Source organism: Trachypithecus francoisi, unplaced genomic scaffold (genome assembly GCF_009764315.1).
Source record: "Trachypithecus francoisi isolate TF-2019V2 unplaced genomic scaffold, Tfra_2.0 Lachesis_group4, whole genome shotgun sequence".
Classification (NCBI taxonomy): Eukaryota; Metazoa; Chordata; class Mammalia; order Primates; family Cercopithecidae; genus Trachypithecus; species Trachypithecus francoisi.
The window spans coordinates 52,504,666-52,515,414 of record NW_022681469.1 but is presented as its reverse complement, the minus strand read 5'-3'; the positions used below and the strand labels follow the sequence as shown (position 1 = coordinate 52,515,414).

Below are 10,749 nucleotides of genomic sequence, written 5' to 3'. Positions count from 1 at the left end.
CCATTGCCAGGGACTACACCAGGCACAGCAATATACACGCTGTGCCCTTGAAGTACTTGCAGTCTAGGGAAGCTTAAGACGTGGGGAGATGAAATTGGGGAAAAGATGATGGTCCGGAGGGTCTTACTTCTTGTGGATGACCAAGGGTGACAGAGAAAAGAGAACATAGTTGGATTGATAGTTTTTAGGTTATAATTTATTCACTGTAAATATTTGTTTAACTAAACTTTCCTTAAGGCTAACTCTGATAGCTTCCCAATGAGAGCACTGTAACCTTCTGATACTTACCTTAGGTACAGAAGGCAATATGATGTAGAAGTAAAGAGGCTGGATTTGGAGCTGTTTTTAAATTTAACAGTCAAATATTCAATGAGGGCCTACAGTGTGTTGGGCATTGGGCTGGGCCCAGGGCAGGCAGATATAGTTGAGGATCTTAGGGCCATCATTTATTAGTTACGTGACCTTGGGCAACTTACCTAAATGACCTTCTGTAAAACCGGGTTGCGATTATTCTGGAAGAGAAGACACGCAAAGCTTTTAGCATGGTATCTGACACATTTGAGTGTTAAATAAACTTTTATATATTAGACTGGATTTTTCAAATTTTAACTTGGTAAAAACACCATAATTTTAGTGTGTCTTCTTTCCTCCTGTAACTTATCACACCTAATGTTAATTGGCCAAAGTGCATAATGTTGCGTATGTCTTACAACTAACTCCCCTACCCCAAATTTGGATGAACTTAACATTGTATTGTTATTTGTGGGGGAGAACAAAGATTTCTCTGAAATGTAACATCCTTTAGCTTTTTAGATGAAAACAGAAAAGCAACTTCAGTCTCTCATCATAAACTATATTTGTAGACTGTAGTTTTGAAAACAAATTGATCCACCTTTAAAAAAATCTAAACTGGTATTTTAAACAGGTGTGTGCAAATGCAGTCCCCCCACCCCCACCTCATCAGCATCTTGAACCAGCTACTTCTTTGGAGCTGACTACTAGAGAGTGTTACGATCATTGGGTTGTAAGTCTCATCTCTGAGAGCCCAGCAATATGTTTTATACTAACTAATCATTTGATAATGTTTTATAATATTTTAAAAATTAATACTGTAACTAAAAACCAAAATATATATTCAGGTCTTGTCTTCCCTTTACTGCTAGGAATCAGGGTGTTCCCCTTCCCTGCCCCTCCCTGAATTAGTTTTTCTATTTTATCATGAGTTTAAAATCAGAGAACACTGATTTTAAGGTTTTTTACAGAGACAGAACCATAAAATTGACAAAAAAATTAAAATATGCATTAATGGTACAGTATATTGTTTTCAGAATAGTGGAAGAAAGGGACTTTCATTTGAAAGACTGAACAGCTTAAATGATAGTGTTGTTAGACATGTTTCAAGGAATTACAAAATGTTGTCTTTATTGACCATCAAAAAAGGTAGAGCTGACCTTCTCCTTAGATATTTTAAAACAGAATTCCAAGTTATAGCTCCCCTTTAAAAACAGGTATAGATACTTTAATATGTGCATTGTCTAACAGAGTACGTAGGCTACAAACACAGCAAATATACATGGCTTTTATGTTGTGAGGGCAATTTTTGAACAGCAGCTTACCAGATGGGCTGAGTTTTAGCAGGTTGCTGAGTGGTAATCTGCAGTAGAAATGGAAAACTTAGGTTTGCCGTAACTCCTCTTGTGGCTTTCTAAAAATAAACTGCTACTTTCAAGTTACCTATTTGGTATTTTCACTTTATTTAGATTTTATGGATCTGACAATTTTCTTTTTATAAAGTTGATACATTACTGCCTACAATTTACCTCTGAATTCTGTACCATAAAAATAATGTACTTTATTTTCATGTTACTTTAAAAATGATATTACTTCTTACTTGCTTATATTTATCATTCTCCCCATTTGTGTCCTTAGAAACATTTGTTTCAATTGCTTTGCTTTTCTTAAGTACATTTATATGAAGAGAGCTATTTAATGTATTTTAAATATGCTTCTTAGAATTGAAAGCTCTTCTTAGAATAATGAAGACATTTGTAATTCAGAATTATATTTTATTGACTAAAAATAAGCATTCATATTATATTACATAGACGATTAATTAGAAGTTAAGTGAAATTAAAATTTTCCCTTAATTAAATTATTTTTATTTTTATTTTTTAGATGGAGTCTTGCTCTGTTGCCCAGGCTGGAGTGCAGCGGTGCCGTTGGCTCACTGCACCCTCCGCCTCCCAGGCTCGAGCGATCCTCCCTCTGCAGCCTCTTGAGTAGTTGGGACCACAGATGCATGCCACCAAGCTCAGCTAGTATTTTTTTGTATTTTTGGTAGAGACAGAGTTTGACCATGTTGTGGAGGTTGGTCTTGAACTCCTGAGCTCAAAGAATCCACCCGCCTTGGTCTCCCAAAGTGTTGGGATTACAGCTGTGAGCCACCGTGCCTGGCCTAATGATTCTTTTGGAAGGGATCTTGGTGTTAGACTTTATAGTTGGTGAGACTGAAGTGTCTTAGATGGAGGTTGTACCTGCAGGAGAGTCTCAATGCGTGTCTCATCTATGACAGTGATTCTGAGGCAGAGGTCATTATAAGTTTTGAAGGTAACCTGCACGATTGACTGTGTGCCAAGTGCTGTTTCTCAACTTTGCTTTCCCCGAGATGACCTATGAGAATCACTAGTGCAATATTTGAAGGGAGTTTTATTATTATCTCCATTTTACAGGTGTGGAAACTGAGGCCCAAATAGTTTACTTTTTATTTTTATTATTATTATTTTACTCCTTAATACTGAGTCAAACCTATTTTTTGTTGTTATTGTTGTTGTTGTTGTTGTTTTGAGATGGAGTCTCACTCTGTCACCCAGGCTGGAGTGCAGTGGCGCGATCTTGGCTCACTGCAACCTCTGCCTCCTGGGTTCAAGCAACTGTCCTGCCTCAGCGTCCCAAGTAGCTGGGATTACAGGTACCTGCAACCATGCCTGGCTAATTTTTATATTTTCAGTAGAGATGAAGTTTCACCATATTGGCCAGGCTGGTCTCGAACTCCTGACCTTGTGATCCACTTGTCTCGGCCTCCCAAAGTGCTGGGATTACAGACATGAGGCACCGTGCCTGGCCAAACCTAGTTTTTAACTATTTTATTAAATGAGATTATAGACTAATAGGACTGTCACAGTTTTGATTACTGAGACCAAATCATACAGGTGTTTTTGGCTGTTCTGCAGGAAATGAAATCAAACCACTTCTACCTGTTTTCTCCTGTTACTCTTTTTATCCTGAGTCTTGAGATTATGTTAAATATTTTTTTTCACTAAATTCCAATAAAGCACACAAAAGGCAATTGTTAGGTAATTTGTAGTACCAGCATTGTTTTTCTATACATACTGTTATAGGTGAAGCACTTAAATTATTGTTTTTTTGGTAACAAGTTTTTTACATTTTAAAGTTGTTCTTTATATTTTAATCAATTCATCATTCAAAGTTCTATGCTCCAAATTACAAATTAGTTCACATTTTAATGCTTTTAGCAGTCAATTTGAGTGATTCAGATTAGTTTCTATTTAAATTTAAATGTTATCATATTATCTTTTCAGCTAGAAATCTGAAAATATCTTGTCGCCAACCAAATTAGTGGATATATATCTAGAAATATGTAAAGCATAGTATTCATTTATGCAAATAGGAAACTAGTACATTTTTAGGAGTGATTTGCTTACGGTTTAGTCCAGTTTATTATTGCTCTTTGTTTCTCCCTGGATCGGGGAGAAAACGCTTAATAAAGGGGAAATCGATTTAACTCCTATTACAATGACTACTGTCTATGTACTTTTCAAATATCTGCCAATCAAACAGAAGATTAATAGTATAGTAAGGGAGATGCTAAGAACTGAGGAAGTCATGTTTGCTTGGTTTGCAGAATTGTGATTATTAAATACCATTCTCCTTTGTAATTATGGATCCTATGAAAAATAAAAGATCTACTTGTCTCTGTGTAACTTGGAATGGATGAGACCTGCCCTCTCAGCCATCTAAAAGCAATAACGTTAGACACTCTATGATGATTTGGAAGAAGGTGAGGAGAGGGAGGAATGTACAAGGGAGGTGGGCATGGATGGAGCGGTGGGTGGGAGGTGATGATTGTACTAATTTTCTGTGTTTTAATTTGAAATCATCTCCAACTTCCATATATTCAGTAGGAGTAAGTCAAAATACTTTTTTGGCCTTTTTAATGATGAGGTCATGTTTCTCACTGTAAGATTCAATTATCAGAAATTTTCCAAAATGTAATATTTATGAATCAATCTTTTTTTATAGTTGTGATTAGTATATACATATATGTTACATCGTTAAACACTTTTATTGTAAAATTGATAAATGCTTATGGTAAAAAAGTCAAGTAGTACAGAAGAGTATAAAACGAAAACAAAGGGTTCTGTCTCTGCAATGTTCCCAGTCCCAGTCCTAAAAAATAGCCATATCTGTTAGTTTGTTGTGTATTTTCTTGGGTGTTTTTATGCACATACATATTTAGTTGAAATTAAACTTATATCCAATGTTTTGAACATTGTCTTTTTCACTTAAAAGTGTATTGTGTTCCATTTTCCATGACCTTACCTCTAAAGGTACCTCTTGCTTTTTAGTGACTTACAGCCACCTCTTGCTTCTTAATACTTCTTAATGGTGTCCCATTATATGTATGTATTGAAATGTATATAACAAGGGTATTTAGATTTTAGGTACAAATACCCACATAATTTTGCAAGTACATCTACAGGATATATTTTTTAGAAGTGGAATTGCTTAATCAAAGTAGCATGAAATTTGAGCATGTGGGCCGGACACGGTGGCTCACACCTGTAATCCCAGCACTTTGGGAGGCTGAGGTGGGCGGGATCACGAGGTCAGGAGATTGAGACCATCCTGGCTAACACAGTGAAACCCCATCTCTACTAAAAATACAAAAAATTAGCCGGATGTGGTGGCAGTTGCCTGTAGTCCCAGCTATTCGGGAGGCTGAGGCAGGAGAATGGCATGAACCCAGGAGGTAGAGCTTCCAGTGAGTCGAGATTGCACCACTGCGCTCCAGCCTGGGCAACAGAGCAAGACTGTCTCAAAAAAAAAAAAAAAATTGAGCATGTGAAATTTGTATAGGCATTGTCAAATTGCCCTCTAAAACAGTATACTGATTCATATTCCCATCTTAGGTTTAACAGTGTAAAATCCTTGATATTACAGAATTTTGAAATGTCTGTTAATTTGCTAGGTCAGTTATATTTCAGTTGGCATTTCCTTATTTATGAGTGAAGCATAGCTCCTTTTAATTATTGTTGACCATTTATATTTTCTTGTGTGAATTTCCTGTTAATTTTTTTTTTCTCTGATTTCTAAGTGTACAGATCTGAGGTTCAATGGCTTTGAGTTCAGATTTGGGCTTTACTACTAACTAGTTGTTTGACCTTGAAAGGGTTATTTAGTCTGAACTTCAGTTCATTATCCATAAAATGTGGTAGTAAGAGTGCCTAGCTCATAAGGTATTGTTAATTAACAAGATAATGAATATAAAATACTTAACCCATTTCCTAAAGTATAGTGAGAATATATGTTTGCTAGTAGCATTACTAACACTTGTAGGATTTTTTTAAAAAAGAAAAAGTAGAATTTTTCAGAAATGTCTTTTTTTTTTTGAGGCAAACTCTCATTCTGTTGCTGAGGCTGGAGTAAGTATAGTGGTGTGATCTTGGCTCACCCCTAAGCTCAAGTGATGCTCCCACCTCAGCCTCCCACAAGCTGGGACTACAGGTATGCGCCACCACGCCTGGGTCATTTTTGCATTTTTTTGTAGATATGGGGCTTTGCCACATTACCCAGGCTGGTCTTGAACTCCTGGGGCTTAAGTGATCTGCCAAGCTGGGCCTCCCAGAGTGCTGGGATTATAGGCATGCGCCACCTCACCTGGCCCGAAAATGTCTTTATAGCATCTATATGATCATTTGGTTTACTTGTTAAACATACTGGTAAGTTATATTAATAGATTTTCTAATATCAAACTATCCTTATATTCCTGGAATGAACTCTGCTTGGTCATGGCATATTGATTATTAATTCTGTTCTTAAAATATAACTAACATATAACAACTATTGTTTAGCACAAATTAAAACATGTTTTTAAGATTATATGTACTTCATGGCTTTAATATAATTACAGAATAGTTTTATAAAATTTCATTGAAACTTTTTCACACATAGGAAAGTGTTATATGTTCTGTTATGTGCCTTTTAAGAACATATGACCCTCCAAAATAGTATATTATTTTGACAATGAAAATCCTGTTACTTAACATTGATTGTAGATTGAGAATCTAGCAGAAAGTGAAATAAATACATAGAGAACATTTATGTAATTCACATTTAATGTTTTTTTCCCTAAAAGCATTTTCATCCCACAAATATGGACTTTTTTCTTATTTCCTCCTTTTAAACTTGAAAAGTACTATATTAAGGGCATTAGAAACATGGTTCTGCATAGGATAAAGACATTTCATTTTGAAAAAGAACTTGGGTTCCATTTTGCATACAAACTTTAATATAATTAGAACCTGGAATTCCAGTAAGAACCACTTTACATAATCATAATAGTTATCATTTATTTAGAGCTTACCATGAGCCGGGAGCTTTTCTAAGTGCTTTACGGGTGCTAAATCATTTTATTATTTAAGTGCAGCTCTATATGACAGGCACCATTATTGTTCTAATGTTACCAGTAAGGAAACTGATCCAGAGAGGTTAAGTCCTTGCCCAAGCTTACACAGTGACTGATGGGCAGAGACAGGATTCAAATTCAGGCATTCTGCCTGTAATCCCAGTACTTTGGGAGGCTGAGGCAGGCAGATCGCATGAGCTCAGGAGTTTGAGAGCAGCCTGGGCAACCTGGTGAAACCTTGTCTCTTTTCCTTACTTTCTATTTATATTGCCACCACTCCGGTTATCACATACTTAGATTACTTATAGTGCTGCTAGGTGATCTCTCTTGGATTAGTCTTCCTCTTCTTTTCTCACTCACCTGGTACATCTCTGCCCTAACATCCCACATATGATAAAGTTAATACATTTTAATTTGATACTCAACTCAGAGGCCTCAAGAACCTACAGTCTCAGTCACTCTGTTAACCCCATTTTCTACTACACCTGCCACAAACCCTCTCATATAACCAAGCTGTGGCTGCCTACTGTATACCAAACATTCACTGATTTACAGTATGTCATGTAATTCTCTCATCAGCTTTTAGATACTATTATTATTCCCATTTTAACGAAATGGAAACTGAGGCACAGAGAAATTAAGTTACTGGTCGAAGGGACCCGCAGTTCATCAGGAGAGCAGTTAGAGTTTGATTCCAGTGAGTCACTCATTGGACGTGGGTTCTTCAGCATGGTCCTTCATGGGGGCAGAAGCCTCGTTCGGGTATCCTGTACAGTTATTTTGAATCAGAATCTGTGGGGTGATTTATTTCTCGAGTGAGTGACGCCTAGCACCTATTCACATGGTCAGTCAGAGAATGCCTCTCTCAGGAGCTGACATTTCAGCCAAAGCCTGGGAAGCACAGAGTGGAGGGTGAGGGGAGAGGAGAGCATTCCAGGGAAAGGAGACGGTGTGTGCAAAAGTCTGGAGCTTATTCTAACCTCATTCGTCAGCAGTGTGAATGTTTATCTTTTTGACATCATTTTTACGTCTTTTGGCAGCTTAAGCCAATTATATCAATCTACTTTTTGAGGTTTACTCTTCATGTGATTCTCATACAGTTGGCATCTGTTTATTTATTTGTTTTATGTTATGTTATGTTATGTTATGTTATGTTATGTTATGTTAGTTCAAGACAGTCTTGCTCTGTTGCCCAGACTGGAGTGCAGTGGTGCGATCTTGGCTCACTGCAGTCTCCTCTTCTCGGGTTCAGATGATCCTTCTGCCTCAGCCTCCTGAGAAGCTGGGACTACAGACGTGTGTTACCATGCCCAGCTTATTTTTGTAATTTTAGTAGACATGGGGTTTTGTCATGTTGGCCAGGTTGGTCTCGAACTCCTGGCCTCAAGTGATCTGCCTGCCTTCGCCTCCCAAAGTGCAGGGATTACAGGCATGAGCCACGGCACCCAGCCGGAGATAGGTTTTAATAATCATATTTTGGGAGGCCGAGGTGGATGGATGCGCCTAAGGTCAGGAGTGTGAGACTAGCCTGACCAACATGATGAAACCCCATGTCTACTAAAATTTAGTCTCTACTAAAAATAGAAAAATTTCCTGAGCATGGTGGCCTGTGCTTGTAATCCCAGCTACTCGGGAGGCTGAGGCAGGAGAACTGGTTGAACTTGGGAGGTGGAGGTTTCAGTGAGCCGAGACTGTGCCACCGCACTCCAGCCTGGGTGATAGAACAAGACTCCATTTCAAAAGCAAACAAAAAAATAGTCACATTTTTACACATGAGAAAAATTGAGATGCATAATATTTAGCAGTGTATAGAGGTCATATAATAAGTGGCAGGAAAAAAATGGCAGAGATGGGATTATGCTTCAGTCTCTCTGAATTCTGTGCTCTTTCCTCATACTGTTGATCAATCGTTCTAGATATAACCACGGATAATAATTTATACTCCTCCCGTAACAGATGGATTTATCTCCCTAACAAGGTTCTACATTAGTAGAGTTTAGGGACCCTGTTTAGTACTTGCCTCCCTCATAAACACCAACTACTGCCTTATATATATAAATGGTCAGTAATTAAAAGTTGTTTCCATGTATCAGTTTTGCTAAAGCCAGAGGCATTTCAGCATTTCAGACCGTTTTTCATATGGTAAAATAAAATTTTGATAGTTAAAAAGTTATTTTCAGGGTACATGCATCATTTTTCTAAAAATGGTAAAGCTATTTATAAAGAAATACCAGGCAGTGGTTCTGAAACTCATGGAACATAAAAACTAAATTAAAGATCTAAGGCCAACTTTACTTGTTTTGCAGATTTATTCATTTGCTCAGCAAAATTTGTTGAAAGAGAGTAATTTCAGTTTTGCAGACTATCATTTACATTCTCTACTAGCACAGATAAGCAGATAAAACAGTCATGGACGCTCCTTTCAGAACCACACATGATTCCCTAGTTATGTATCACCCATTCTGTGGTTATAGTTCTGTTGACTAGTCACTAGCATTTGAATCTGTCATCTTGCAAATACTACTTTCTAATCAATGACTGAGCTATGGTTTTATTCTCAGTTACTTTTGGTAACTGGTTTGTCTTGTTTTCTTGTCTTGATCTTTTTGAACACCTATTCTTCTTAACATCTGAATTCTCTTTGGTTGCAAGTGACTGCGGTGTGCAAACACCTGGAATTCGATCAAGTGAAAAGGGGGTTTATTGAGATGGCAGAGGTGTGGTTCACAGAATCACCAGGTCACAGCAACGGTAGGAGTGCAGTTGGACTTCAGAAGCAACTGAAACCTGGTTTTGAACCCTGTTAAGGATCTCTCCATCTCTTGCCTCTGATTCTCTCTTGCCATCAGCTACTTTCTCCATATGGTGAGGAGCATTGCCACTGCAGTTCCACATTTTACAGCTGCAGCAAGAAAGAGATGGACCTGACATCCCCTCTCATTCAAGGCTTCCCCAGAATCCCAGGAAAGCATTCTAATTAGCCCAGCCATCCTGGATTGACCTGGAAGTTGTCTCATTTGCCCATATGGGGTCTGCTATGGCACAGGGCTCAGAAACCCTGACTTCACCTGGAGCTGATTTTGAATGACCCATGTCGGCTTATGAGAACCATATCTGCCAGCGGATTTTTAGTTTAGACTGGCTGCCCTGAAGAAGCCCTCTGTCTTTCTTTGCCGAAGGCAGTATCTCTGTTGGCTCACTGAGCTTCCTTTTCAGCCTAAGGGGACATCTGCAGTTTACTCAGCACGTTTGCAAATCTGAGAAAACTGACAATCCCTGAGCTTCTTGTGTGAGGGAAGCTCAAGTCACCTGTTTCACCACCTGCTGTGCAACTGCAGGTGACCCATTTGGATGTGTCTTTTTCTGTTGAGAAACATTGCTGTTTATAAAAGAATAATACTTAACATAGAATGACAAGAAATAACAATACTAGACAGATGTTGTTTCTCTTTAGAAGAGTGGGACCATTATCTTGCATATCAGTTCTTCTAGCTACTAAAGGAAAAGGTCCCAAAAAAGAAATAATACTTTACATTTACACCACAAGTTTTTCAAAGAGATAAAGTGGGAGGCTAAAGGTCACTGTCATCTTTCATCTTATGAACTGTTTTTTGATGTTATTTTCTTCAGAACATTAAGAGCAGACAATCACCTGGTTCTCTCATTATGGAAAATTGTTGCATTTTAAGATCAGATTGGATGTTATTTCTAGAACTGTAAGCGTTTCTAATTTGTAAGAGCACTGTTTTTTTTTTTCTGGTGCAAAAAGGATCATTTCTGGAATGATTATACTGTAATAACTGTAGAAGAGAGAGTTTTATATGTGGTTGGTTGTGCTGTCACTTTAGTTAAATTCAAAGCATTTATAATTATTCACTCTTTGCATGACATTCTTTTGTGCATTCTATGAGATTGCTAAAGGTAAGTAAGGTATAGCTTGTGCCCAAGTCCTAGAGGAGCTAAATGGGTATGATGAATCTCCTCCCAGAGGAGAGTGCATCATGACAAATGTCACCTACCCTGATTCTACTAAACATATCCCA

At 37.7% G+C, this 10,749-nt stretch overlaps 1 protein-coding gene across 2 annotated transcripts in view; it reads left to right on the top strand.

Moving 5' to 3' along the window:
• Nucleotides 1–10,749, top strand: part of PRKAR2B (protein kinase cAMP-dependent type II regulatory subunit beta) — a 110,936-nt gene that overhangs the window by 34,785 nt on the left and 65,402 nt on the right. The gene's annotated exons all lie outside the window — the stretch shown is intronic.